The 11,287-nt window shown below is 35.0% G+C and overlaps 1 long non-coding RNA gene across 1 annotated transcript; it reads right to left on the bottom strand.

The window, feature by feature from the left end:
* Window positions 1–2,760: 2,760 nt before the first annotated feature.
* LOC122311868 lies at window positions 2,761–4,477 on the bottom strand. Its single transcript, XR_006242893.1, has 4 exons — window positions 4,408–4,477; window positions 4,195–4,304; window positions 3,778–4,081; window positions 2,761–3,604 (listed from the first exon to the last, which is right to left on the bottom strand). It is a non-coding gene; the product is annotated as an uncharacterized LOC122311868 (long non-coding RNA).
* Between the last annotated feature and the right edge of the window lie 6,810 nt (window positions 4,478–11,287).

Raw genomic sequence — 11,287 nt, 5'->3', positions numbered from 1 at the left:
TATATATAGCTGCTTCTAGTCGTCCAAACTCCCTCCCTTTTCTCTTTTCTTCCAGCAATATATTTATATATTAAGTCGGCACCAAACTTCCCTCAACCACAATTCACTTCAGCCGACTTCTCTTGTTGAATATGGCACTCTACTTCAAGTACGACACTTCTCTTATCTCTTTTCTTTACAAGTCAAGCACGGCATTTCTTTTCTTCATCCTTTTCAATTTCTGTCGTCCAGCCACACACACACACACACACACACACACACACATATATATATATATATATCTTTAGATGGCTGCCTCAAGTTGGTGCTGCCCTTCCTCCAAGTCAAGTAATGCACGGCATCTATCTTCCTCCAATCAAATTAACCAGCCGAATTCTATCTTCAATTCACACTTGGTTGAAAACTCAAGCATGTCTTCACAATTCAAACGGCTTCTCTTCCAATCCATCACATGTTCTTTACCTTAATTTAGCTACACCAACCGATGAAAGTTAAGCCAAACAAGCAGCTGCCTAATTACGTCCTTCCTTCTCTTCATTCCTCTCAATTAATATGCACTTTTGGTCAAAAGTTCCAACCGGATTTCATTTGAATTTTATTTAAACTGAAAATAAGAAGAAAGAAATAACACTCAAAAATAAATTAAAAGAAAAATAGATTATCAAAAATAGACTATATATGTGAGGAAATATTGTCCCATTAAATCATAGTTATAAAATTAAGCATAAACATGATATCAATCAATTAAAAATCACAACTCGTATTTATGCTTATTAACTATTTTTCTATCTAAAACCAATAATAGTGTCACGAAGAATTTAAAATACATTAGTTTTAAATAGCTAAATTATGCAATATTATTTCAGCTCAATCAGAAATGTATGGATTTTGTGATAGAAATCCAGTTTCACAGATCATGTATTAGGTTGATAAATGAATAGCACGTAACTTTGTTATGTAGTAGTTGAAAATGTATAGATTTCTAATTTATCTAATTCAATTTGATAGATTATGAAGTTAATTTAGGTTGATAGATGTATTTTATGTATTTTGATATAGAGATTGTTGGAAATTATGAAAGACCTTTGCTGAAAAACAAATTACACATTACAATGCTACAACTGTTGCTATACGGTGTTCATATAATTTGGATTCGCCAACTTGGATAGAAAATAGTAATTCGGTTTCCTATATTTTTGGTTTATTTAGTTGACCACTTGACAAATCATGTTCCTTATTCTAATTATGATTTCTGTAAATGTATGGTAATGTATGGATTTTATGTAAATGTACAGATTTGATGGTAGTAGCTGGAAAAATTTTATGGCTGTTGTATTGTTTGAGATATTTTGAATTGATAATTGATGGAAATGTATGGATTTTGTGATAGAAATCTTGTTTAACAGATCATGTATTAGCTTGATAGATCAAAATTTGTCACTTTGTTATGTAGTAGCCGAAACTGTCTAGCTAATTTATCTTATTCAGTTTGACTGAGTATGAAGTTAATTTAGGTTGATATATGGATTTTATGTATTTTGATGTAGAGATTGCTGAAAAAAAAAAGTACACATTACAATGCTACATCTCCTGCCATACGGTGTTCATATTAGTTGGATTCGCCAACTTGGATAGAACATAGTAGTTCAGTTTCAAAGAATATGTCCATTTTGCAGATGATCACTCACTTACTTTCTCACAATTTTTTCATGAATGTCTTTGGTTTTTCTGAAGCACGCATGGTATCATCCCATTCATCATCTATAGTTAATGATTCTCAAATTGAGTCACCAACTTGTTGGTATGGTTTGAAAAATACACTAAAGACACACGAAGAAAAATCCTAGAAGAAGATTTTTTGCTTGCCCAAATTATAATACTGTAAAGCAACTTTATATGTATCATATTTGCATATTAATTTGTTGCGAGGGGTATTTTATTATGTCAATTGGGAGTTCGCACTGTGTGCAAGGAAATGCAATGTGTGAATTTTTCATATGGGCGGATATACTTTATCTGCTAGAAGAGAATTTTCGTGTAAGAGAGAATAAGGCTTCGAAGACGTGGGATGATGTACTACATCGTGAGTATGACGTTCGGAAAAAGGGAAGATAAAGTGAGAGAGATAGCGAAGAATCTAGAAAAGGAAAAGCGAAAATTGTTGTTTTTGTACTGGGTTATCACGTTTGTAGTAGTGTTTGCTTGGTTTGGATAAATTCCATGTAAACATCATGTTTTATATGGATTAGATGGTTTTTGAATAGTTGGCTAGTTAAGACCATGTTTTGATGAAAACCATGTAACTTATATGTTGCTAAAGCAACCTGTGTAATGAAAATCGGTTTTGCACTTCAATCGACTTTAGCCAAGTCTTATTAGTTGATCAACTATGATCATTTAATCTATAATGAAAGCAGTCTAGTGTATATTTTTTCTATGTTTTCACTTATTATTTGAGATGCCTATTCTATAGATGTTTGGATTGTTTTGTTTTTGCTATGATTGTGCAAATTTGTAACAAACAAAAATTGAAGAACCTGTCAAATTTTGTCCCTCACTTATGTTACCTAAAAGTAAAGCTAGGTACTTCATCTTGATTTATGATCTTTTATTATTTATTTAGCTTCTGATTTTAGAGATTAATTTATAAAATTAATTAAAATCCATTAGTTAAATCAGCATGATTCATGATGAGGGTCTTGCATATTATGAAATTTAAATGCCTTTGGCTTACTCATCAACCAAGATTTGTCTTGCTTCCCATTTTCACTAAAATTCCAACAAATTGCTACTTGTCCAAACCAATAGAGTGATCATGCAAAATGATATAATGGCAATAACTGAGCAAACTTTCTTTCCTGCATTTTCTTTACATATCTTCAGACATATTTACACAAATATGTTCACTCAATTATAAACCATACACAACTTGTTGTTCCTATACTATAAAACCATCGCCATCTCGGAGCCTTTCAGTAGCACCTTCCTCGTTATCAATGTGCTTTTTAAACAACTCCTATTTATGAGTACAATGGTGAAAACCCTCCCACCCTCCAATCTTGGTGTTCAAGTAGGCTAATCAAATCCTGACAAAGCAATATTACACTATTAGAAATATTAAATCGTGAGGTTCAATCAAGAAGCTTAATCATTCAGATATTTCCATGAAAATGGCAATCCAATTCTACTGTACACATTAAAAACTATATACAACCAAGCATGTCTTGTTTTGAAAAATTGCCCACATTACAAATAATCGCTAATTTACCACAATATCCATTATTTCTCTAAGTAGCCAAAAGAAGAAAGTAAAAAAAAATATAAAAATATCTCATAAACATTGTAGGGTCATGTTTAAATTGAAAAAGTTTTCCCATCTATTATGAAAAATTTAGAGAACAAATGAATGAAACAATTTAATATTTGTACATGGCTCATGACAGAAAGTTATAAGGTTGAAATAAGTGCAAACTAACATTCCTCTTCAGAACCCTTACATCTTCCCCTAATAGTGTCACCTTCCATTCTTGCTCATCAAAACTCTTTCATGTCAACTAAGAGCATTTTGACCTCATGATGACTTGGACAATACTCATTCCACCTACTACACCATTGAAGTCCACAAAATACACTTCTCTTTAGAGTAAAACACCAACTTTAAGTAAATCAGCAACTTCTCTTAAAACTTATATAATTAAAAGACACACTTAACCTTATCCATATAAATCAAGTTTAAATAGAGAGAGCTGACCAAGATGGCCAGGAACCGAAAGAGACCTTAAGCTTACTGATCAAAGCTTGTAGCATATCTCCATACCCTCTCCAAGCGGTCCAACAAATTTACAGCCATCCACAAAATACACCTCACCAATAGTACAAAAACTAAACCTTATGCATCTCCACAACTACAACATATAATATTGAAGAGGTATGAAAAGTAAACACCAACCATGTGGCTTCAAAAAATTTACCCCCACCCCCACATCCACAAACTACACCAAAACGCTCTCCAAGTGGCTTCAAAAAATATATACTTCTCATCACCATGGAGTTACAAGTGTGCATTAATATGGTCACACATCTGAAAGAAAATAACTATAATTAAAACAAGGATAGAAGCACGCTTGGTCTTTAACCAAATTATTTAAATCATGATGTCATACATGGTATTGAATTATTAAAAAGATAGTTAACCTCATTTCCTTGTGGACTTGATTGTGTAAGAATGTTGTTTTGTGTCGAAACAACACCATCATCAAATGTGTGCTGTTCAAATCCTGGGTTGTCGCCCAATTCTGTTTCATCTACCAATATTTTCTTGTAAGTATGAGTTCCAAAACAAGAAATACATATATTAGAATCATAATACTAACTATTGAAATTCATACAAATTCAGGGAATTATTACCAGTTTCTTTCTCTTTGTTGCCATCTTTTCTACAGGTGGAACCTTTTTCTTACTTGGGGGTCTACCTTTCCCTCAGACCACATTGGGGGTTAATATCTAGTTCTTTCCTTTACCCAAGTCCACATTTGGTTTGGCCTTTGTTTGTTTGCATATCGACTCTAGTGTTGAACCTTTATATTTTGAGTCAAACTCATCAACAACACGCAAGAATGTACGAACTTGTTCATTATTTGAGGACATTTTAGTTGCTAATTTCAAACATCTTTTAACCACAAGCTCATAATTCTGTGCGTCTGATCTGTTCTACTGGTTATCGTAACTACTTTTGAGTAACGTGTATCTCCTCTTTAAGTCATTTCTCCATTAATCCAAGACATATGCTGATGGAAGCACATTTATTTTCTTCAATTGACAAACTCTAAGTGCATGCCTACATAAAATCCCCCTCGTCTCAAATAGTGCACACGTGCATTTTACCTCTACCTTCTCCTTGTTATAGTAAACTAAGAAATTGACTGCCATGATGTGGTCTTCAGTAGATATTTCATCTAACACATCGTATTTTAAAATGCACCATTGTGTGCTTACCAATGAACAATTACAACACATCAGACCAAGCAACTCTTTTTGGACCTCCTTGAACTTTGCATTTGTATATAACTTTTGAAATTATTTCTCAATGTTGAAGTGAGACAAGCAGGGAATTGTTTGGTTGATAGAATTGAAGTCAACAGTGGTCTCTACCTCGACCTTCTTTCTAAGAGCATTATCAAATTAGTCGACGAATTCCTTCGACGTGGTTCTGGAATGGACATACCCGTCGAAAAATGCATTCATGCTCTTTAACCTTTGAGTCATACTCATACCAGCCCAAAATACAGTTTTCAAGTAAGCTGGAACCTAAAAAGACATTTCCTTATATAAGGATTGAAGCCATTTATTGCCAACCAAATCATACTTCGCAAGTAGTTCACCTCAACTCGCCTCAAATTCTGTTGTGGTCTGTGAGTCATATACTGTAGTTTGAATGTTAATCTTCAACCCCGCATTGAATTTGGCGTGAGATCCTAACTTCTCTAGAAGTTTGCGCATGATATGCCATAGACAATATCTATGACGAGTTTCGGGGAATACAATGGCAATAACATTCTTCATTACCCGATCTTGATCGGTTATGATAGCGTTGTGCACTCGACCATTCATGCAATCCAACCACATTTGGAACAACCACACAAAAGTATGTGTGTCCTCAGTTGAAATCAATCCTACCCCTAATAATATAGACTGCCCATGATGATTAATACCAGCAAACGAAGCACAAGGCATCCTGTACCTATTTGTTAGGTACATTGTATCAAAAGTTACAACGTCTTCAAAGTATTCATAGGCCGCTCGACTCTGAGCATCAGCCCAAAACACATTTCGTAACCTTCCCTCATCATCCACATCCATGTTAGAAACGAAACCATCATTTTGATCTCTCATTCTTTGGAAATACTGATTAAGTGCTTCGCCACCTCCTTTACCCAACCTTAAATGTCTAGTCTTGTCAATGAAATTTTGACAATCTTTATCTTGAAAAGTTAAATTCTCAAAACCCCCGCATCAACGATAAGAGAATAAAAATTTTTGTTCATTCTTATACTGGCTCGATCATTCAGGTCCAGGATCCTTTGACTGTATTCATCTAGAAACTTTTGAGATCGCAAGAGTCTTGTCTTCTTAGGGTTCACAGTTATGTGGTTGTGCACATTTTCAATAGTTATGAAAACACACTTGTCATTCTTGCTCAACGTCGCATTTACTCTCGCTTTACAATTCGTTCTGGTTGTTGGCTGTAGCTTCGAGATATTACTATTCTTAGGTTAGTACTTTCCGCCATGAGCACAACCAACGGTCACATACATAGGCCTCCCATCATCATCTTTCCTAGTTCTCTGTGTCCGTACACCAAAACCCTTTTGCTTTGCATATTGCTTTTAGTAGGCTGTCAGCTCTTTCACACTTTCAAATTCCATCCCGGATCTTGGTGCTTCAACTTTACCCTCATCATCTTGGACAATAGTGTTACCCTCTAAATCTTCATTTAAACCAAAGATCATTTCTACATTTATTCACATATGGATGGATTAGCATCAAAACAATATGACACAAACTATAACTTCTTAATCGTAAAATACTTGAGCAAATAGCTATAATAGGCAGCGCCTACCAAGCAAAGCTTTCTTGAAGAGGCTGGGCTGGTTCCTTTTCGGCGCCTGCCTTTTATTTAGATGTTGGGGCAAGGCAAGTCCCAGGAAAGTATAGGTTGGCTTCCAGCTCCATCTCGGCCGGTATCCTGCTCTCGAGGGGGGGCTCAAGCTTACAGGGGTCACCACTCCCCGTCTCGATTCCTTGCATGTCCTGAGTATGAATTGAGGAAACAGGTGAATCAACTCAGCGTCGTGTCACCCCGGGCCTCATGTCATGGGCCCTCCTGAATCCTTTTCATACTCGGACAACCATTGTCGTCTTGTCTTACTGAGTTACTGGATACCGCCTGAGAATCTCACTACATGCAAGATTCAGTCAGGCACCATTCCTGTTTTAGCAGGGGAAGTTAGCTCAGAAAGGTTCAATGGTCACTTACGCCAGTGCTGAATGTAAGCGGGTGCGAATGGTACCATTTTGAGCAACTGGACTGAACGTGACATCTCGGCATAATATGGACCATACTCTTTTTCATAGCCTTGAGCAACCAGGCAAGCTTTCTTACTAATGAGAAAAGCCTTTTGCTACAAGCCGTTTGTACCTCTATATAAAAAAACCATCTTACTTGTATTTGATCTTGTAAGCCCACCTTGACCCAACAATGATTTTGTCAGGTGGTGGAAAGACAAGATCCCAGGTTTCATTCTTTTGAAGAGCATCCCTTTTTTTCTAACATAGCTCCAAGGTACCGGACTTGAAGCTTACCTTCGTTATACCCCAGAAGATTGATGATCTGATCTTTTATACCACATGCAACACCGCACATAAATTTATTACTTTTGACGGGGTTGGGGGTCAACCCCGACATGAATGGATGCTGGAACGGGTCCCGAGTCAACTGCATGCGTACTGCTTTTATTTTGGAGCTTGGCTTTTCAACCGTAGCTTGCTGCTCGCTTTGGATCGATCTGTGCCCGGCCATGAATCAAAGATTCCTCCTGGTGAGGAGGGCCGAACCGTGAAGGAAATAGCAAAACGAGGTTGTTTGCTCTCAGTCTCAGCCTCCTTATCAGAACAGAACGTTCCTTCCGCAAGGCAAGGCCGATATCTATTTCATCTTCAGTGCCATTGCTGGAGTGATGAAAATGTGCATCAGTCATCGGTGATGTACTGCCCACATTTTATTCAAATTCTGCAGCAATTAGCAAACTTAACAACGAGGGCGCCTCTTGCCTCAAGTCCTCCGGATTACTCGGCGAAGAGTAGGGCATATAAGGTGGCATCTACTTAAACAATACACGTTGTTCGGCAAAATGGAATGACTCTAAAAAAATTCACATGTTAATTTCTGAAATTTAAAAATTCAAATAAAAATACCTAAAATAAAGCATCAAATGGACTAAAGTCCACCGGATTACTTGTCGGAGGGTATGGCATATTTATATCAAAAGAAAGCTGCAATAATGCAATTAATACTATTCATGAGCTTGCCTCATCCAACTTTTATTAAAAAATAAAAGACATCAACCTGCATACTCACTTGGTAGATGATTGGATTTCCATAAACAATATTTGAAGGAGTCATTAATGAATGTGAAGTCGACGTCGAAAGCCTATGTGACATTCCATCTTCCTCTTCCCCCATCACACTAAGACTACGAATATCTTCTGAGACTTTATAGACGAAGAACATGATGGCAAAAGAAGAAAAAGGAAGATTAAAGTCTCATACGTAATGCATAATCTGAAAATATAAGCACTTTGTAAATAAATGAAATACAATTATTAATTAATTAAGTACTTCATATATTAATTAATAAGATAAATTTTACAATTATCAACAGCATCAACCTCTGCTCCTTCCTCGATTAAAAGTTCACACAATTCTGAGTTCTCGGTGCTAGCTGCTCGATTCTAAGTTCCTGGAGGCAGTGTAAGCATCCAAAAGTAATCATATCATTTGCACATAATGTGAACAACATGATGATCTATTGAAAATACTGATCATTCAAATTAAGTTAATTCTCTTGAGTGAAGTTACAAGCCTTGTCCTTCAGATTAATCTTAGCCCCTTGTGAGATCAAGATTTCAGCCATCTTCAACCATCCCTTGCTAGAAGCATTATGAAGAGCAGTGCGGCCACGACCCTTTTTCAAATTAGCATCAGCTCCTATTAAGAACAAAACTCAGATCATTTTGAAAGTCAATTATTAATTAATTAATTAAGCACTTCATATATTAATTAATAAGATAATTTTGATATTATAAATTTTGCATCTGTAGTTAATGCAAACATGAGGCTTAAAAAACAATATGAAAGTAAACAGTGAATTGAAATGAATTTGAAATTGGAAAAAATTATGCAATCTGGTCAAATTCATCAATTCACATGAATCCTAATTCTAATTTAATTCATGTAGCTTACTTGGGATTCCACACATATGGATTAGGCTAAATGAACTCAACTGATCGATTTCAACATCCAAACATGGTAAATTATGTACATGACATGACTTTATTTTCCACCGTTCAAGAGTTTTCTATATGTGTACATATGGACAGATTTTAAGACGGGCTATTTTCTTTGATATAGAAATAAAAAAACAATAATAATAATTTAGAAAAGATTAACTTTACTCTAGTTTCATTAATAGTGTTGCATGGACTAACTTTACTCTAGTTTCATTAATCTCAATTCGTCATTTGGATGGATTTATAAAAGGAATGAATAATTTTTGGTGAACAAAATAAAATATTTAAAAAAAAAAAACTGAGTTGTCCAATCTGTTTTGTTGGATATGTATCTAATGCTCTGTGTCATCAATATATTCAAGCATCAGTTGGTTAGAGAATATTATGTAGAATAGCATCAACACATTCCACATCCACATCATGAAACAACAACCAGACACCATAAATGTTTTGAGAAACAAAAACAAAACAAAACAAAAAAAATTATTTAAGATAATTTAGATTGCACATGAACTGAATCAACATTTTCAAGCTCATCAATATCATCATATATATAAATATATATCACTACAAGAAAAATGACTTTTTGCATCACCCCCATGGATGATCACGAGATACTAGTTGTTTTGTATTCTCAAGCCATATCTTTGTTATGTTCTCTAGTATAGCTTTTTGTTTGTGCTTCTAGCTGGTTCTATGTGAATATGTTATTCAAAGAACTAGGGTTAGTCCATAGTATATGAATTTGAAGAAGTAGATGAGGATTGTGTTTTCTTGGTTTCTCTTGGAACTTCAAATTCTGAGCTCTAAAATTGAGCGGAAGGAGAGTCTCAAAGTACTTGGGTTTCTTTGTGCAAGTCTCAGTGGTTCAATAGAAGTTTTTAGTTTTTTTATGGCAGGATCACATTTCTTGTAGTGTTGTCAAGGATGGAGTGGCCAGTTTATGCAGAAGGCATTTGATGATGAGCAAGCATGGTGCATGACTTTGATAGAGACCATTATCATGCAACAATATGATAAACGTTTTTGAAGCAAACAGGTGGATTTCACAGCTGACCATTCATTTGATACCTTAAGAGTTTGTCCCTCAAAGATAAAAACCAGAATGTAGAAAGTGATTATGGGGTTATAAGCAAACACATGGAAGTCCCAAGTTTGCAAAAGGAATGAAATAAAGGCAATAGTGATGATTTTGTTACCTCAGACTCCATAGTTGCTTATCGAATTCAATACCCATTTTGTTATGCAACTTATCTATCTAACATGACCAGTTATGCCTAAAAGCATATCAGTTGGATCAAATAATTGAAATTGTTCGGGCAAATTAGATGATCTAATGTTCACACTACCTGAAAATCCTTCACAGGTAGTATAAAAATTGGACCATCTAATTTAGTAAGAGGGGATGTATATTGAATGTGTTGGGTTATTATTTTTTTTTTTAATTTTTATATTTTTAACCAAACCAAGCTAAACATAGGCTTTTATATAGATCATGAGGTAATACATCTGATACCAAACATAACTAAGGAGTTTAGACTTCTAGGCCTAACTGATTCCCACTCTCACAACAATTTTTACATTACATAGATGGCAAGTGAAGAAGACAATGTATTAAAGATTTTACTGTATCAACACATTTCTTCTTATATTTTTCTTTTTGTTTATTTTTTTCTTACTGCCATCATTTAGAGGCAGAAGCACTTTGGGAAGGCAGAAACAAATTTGATCTCTTGACAATAATAAACAAATTAATAACAATGATAAAAACAACTGAACAAGCTATCTTTACCAAACAAGTATAAAAAATTGCCTAACAAACTCCGAGCATCAAGAAAAAATGAAGCCCCAGCCATCAAACTTTTGCCTAAAAAAAAGAACGATATATATACTGAAAGCAGCAATATATTCAAAAGGAAAGATGTCATACATGGGTTTTTTTCCATCAAATAGAGCATTTGCATAATGAAAGCATAGGAGAATAAAGACTCTGAAACCAGATGGGTTTCTTCCACGTATGCTCACAAAGAACAATTTTTTTCTCTATGCCCTAAGCCACAATACCCATATCAAAAAACACAAAGCATCCCATCTCGATGTACAAATGAATAACATAATAGTATTGATTGGAAAATGAAAAATATTTACCTACGAAGCTCAGCAAACCATTGGTGAAACAAAGTTGTTAGGGCAATTGTAGCTGGTTTGGTCCTTTCAA

The sequence above is a fragment of the Carya illinoinensis genome, chromosome 5 (genome assembly GCF_018687715.1).
Source record: "Carya illinoinensis cultivar Pawnee chromosome 5, C.illinoinensisPawnee_v1, whole genome shotgun sequence".
Taxonomy (NCBI): domain Eukaryota; kingdom Viridiplantae; phylum Streptophyta; class Magnoliopsida; order Fagales; family Juglandaceae; genus Carya; species Carya illinoinensis.
Note: the sequence above shows the minus strand (reverse complement) of the source record. Positions and strands in the feature narration are given on the sequence as shown.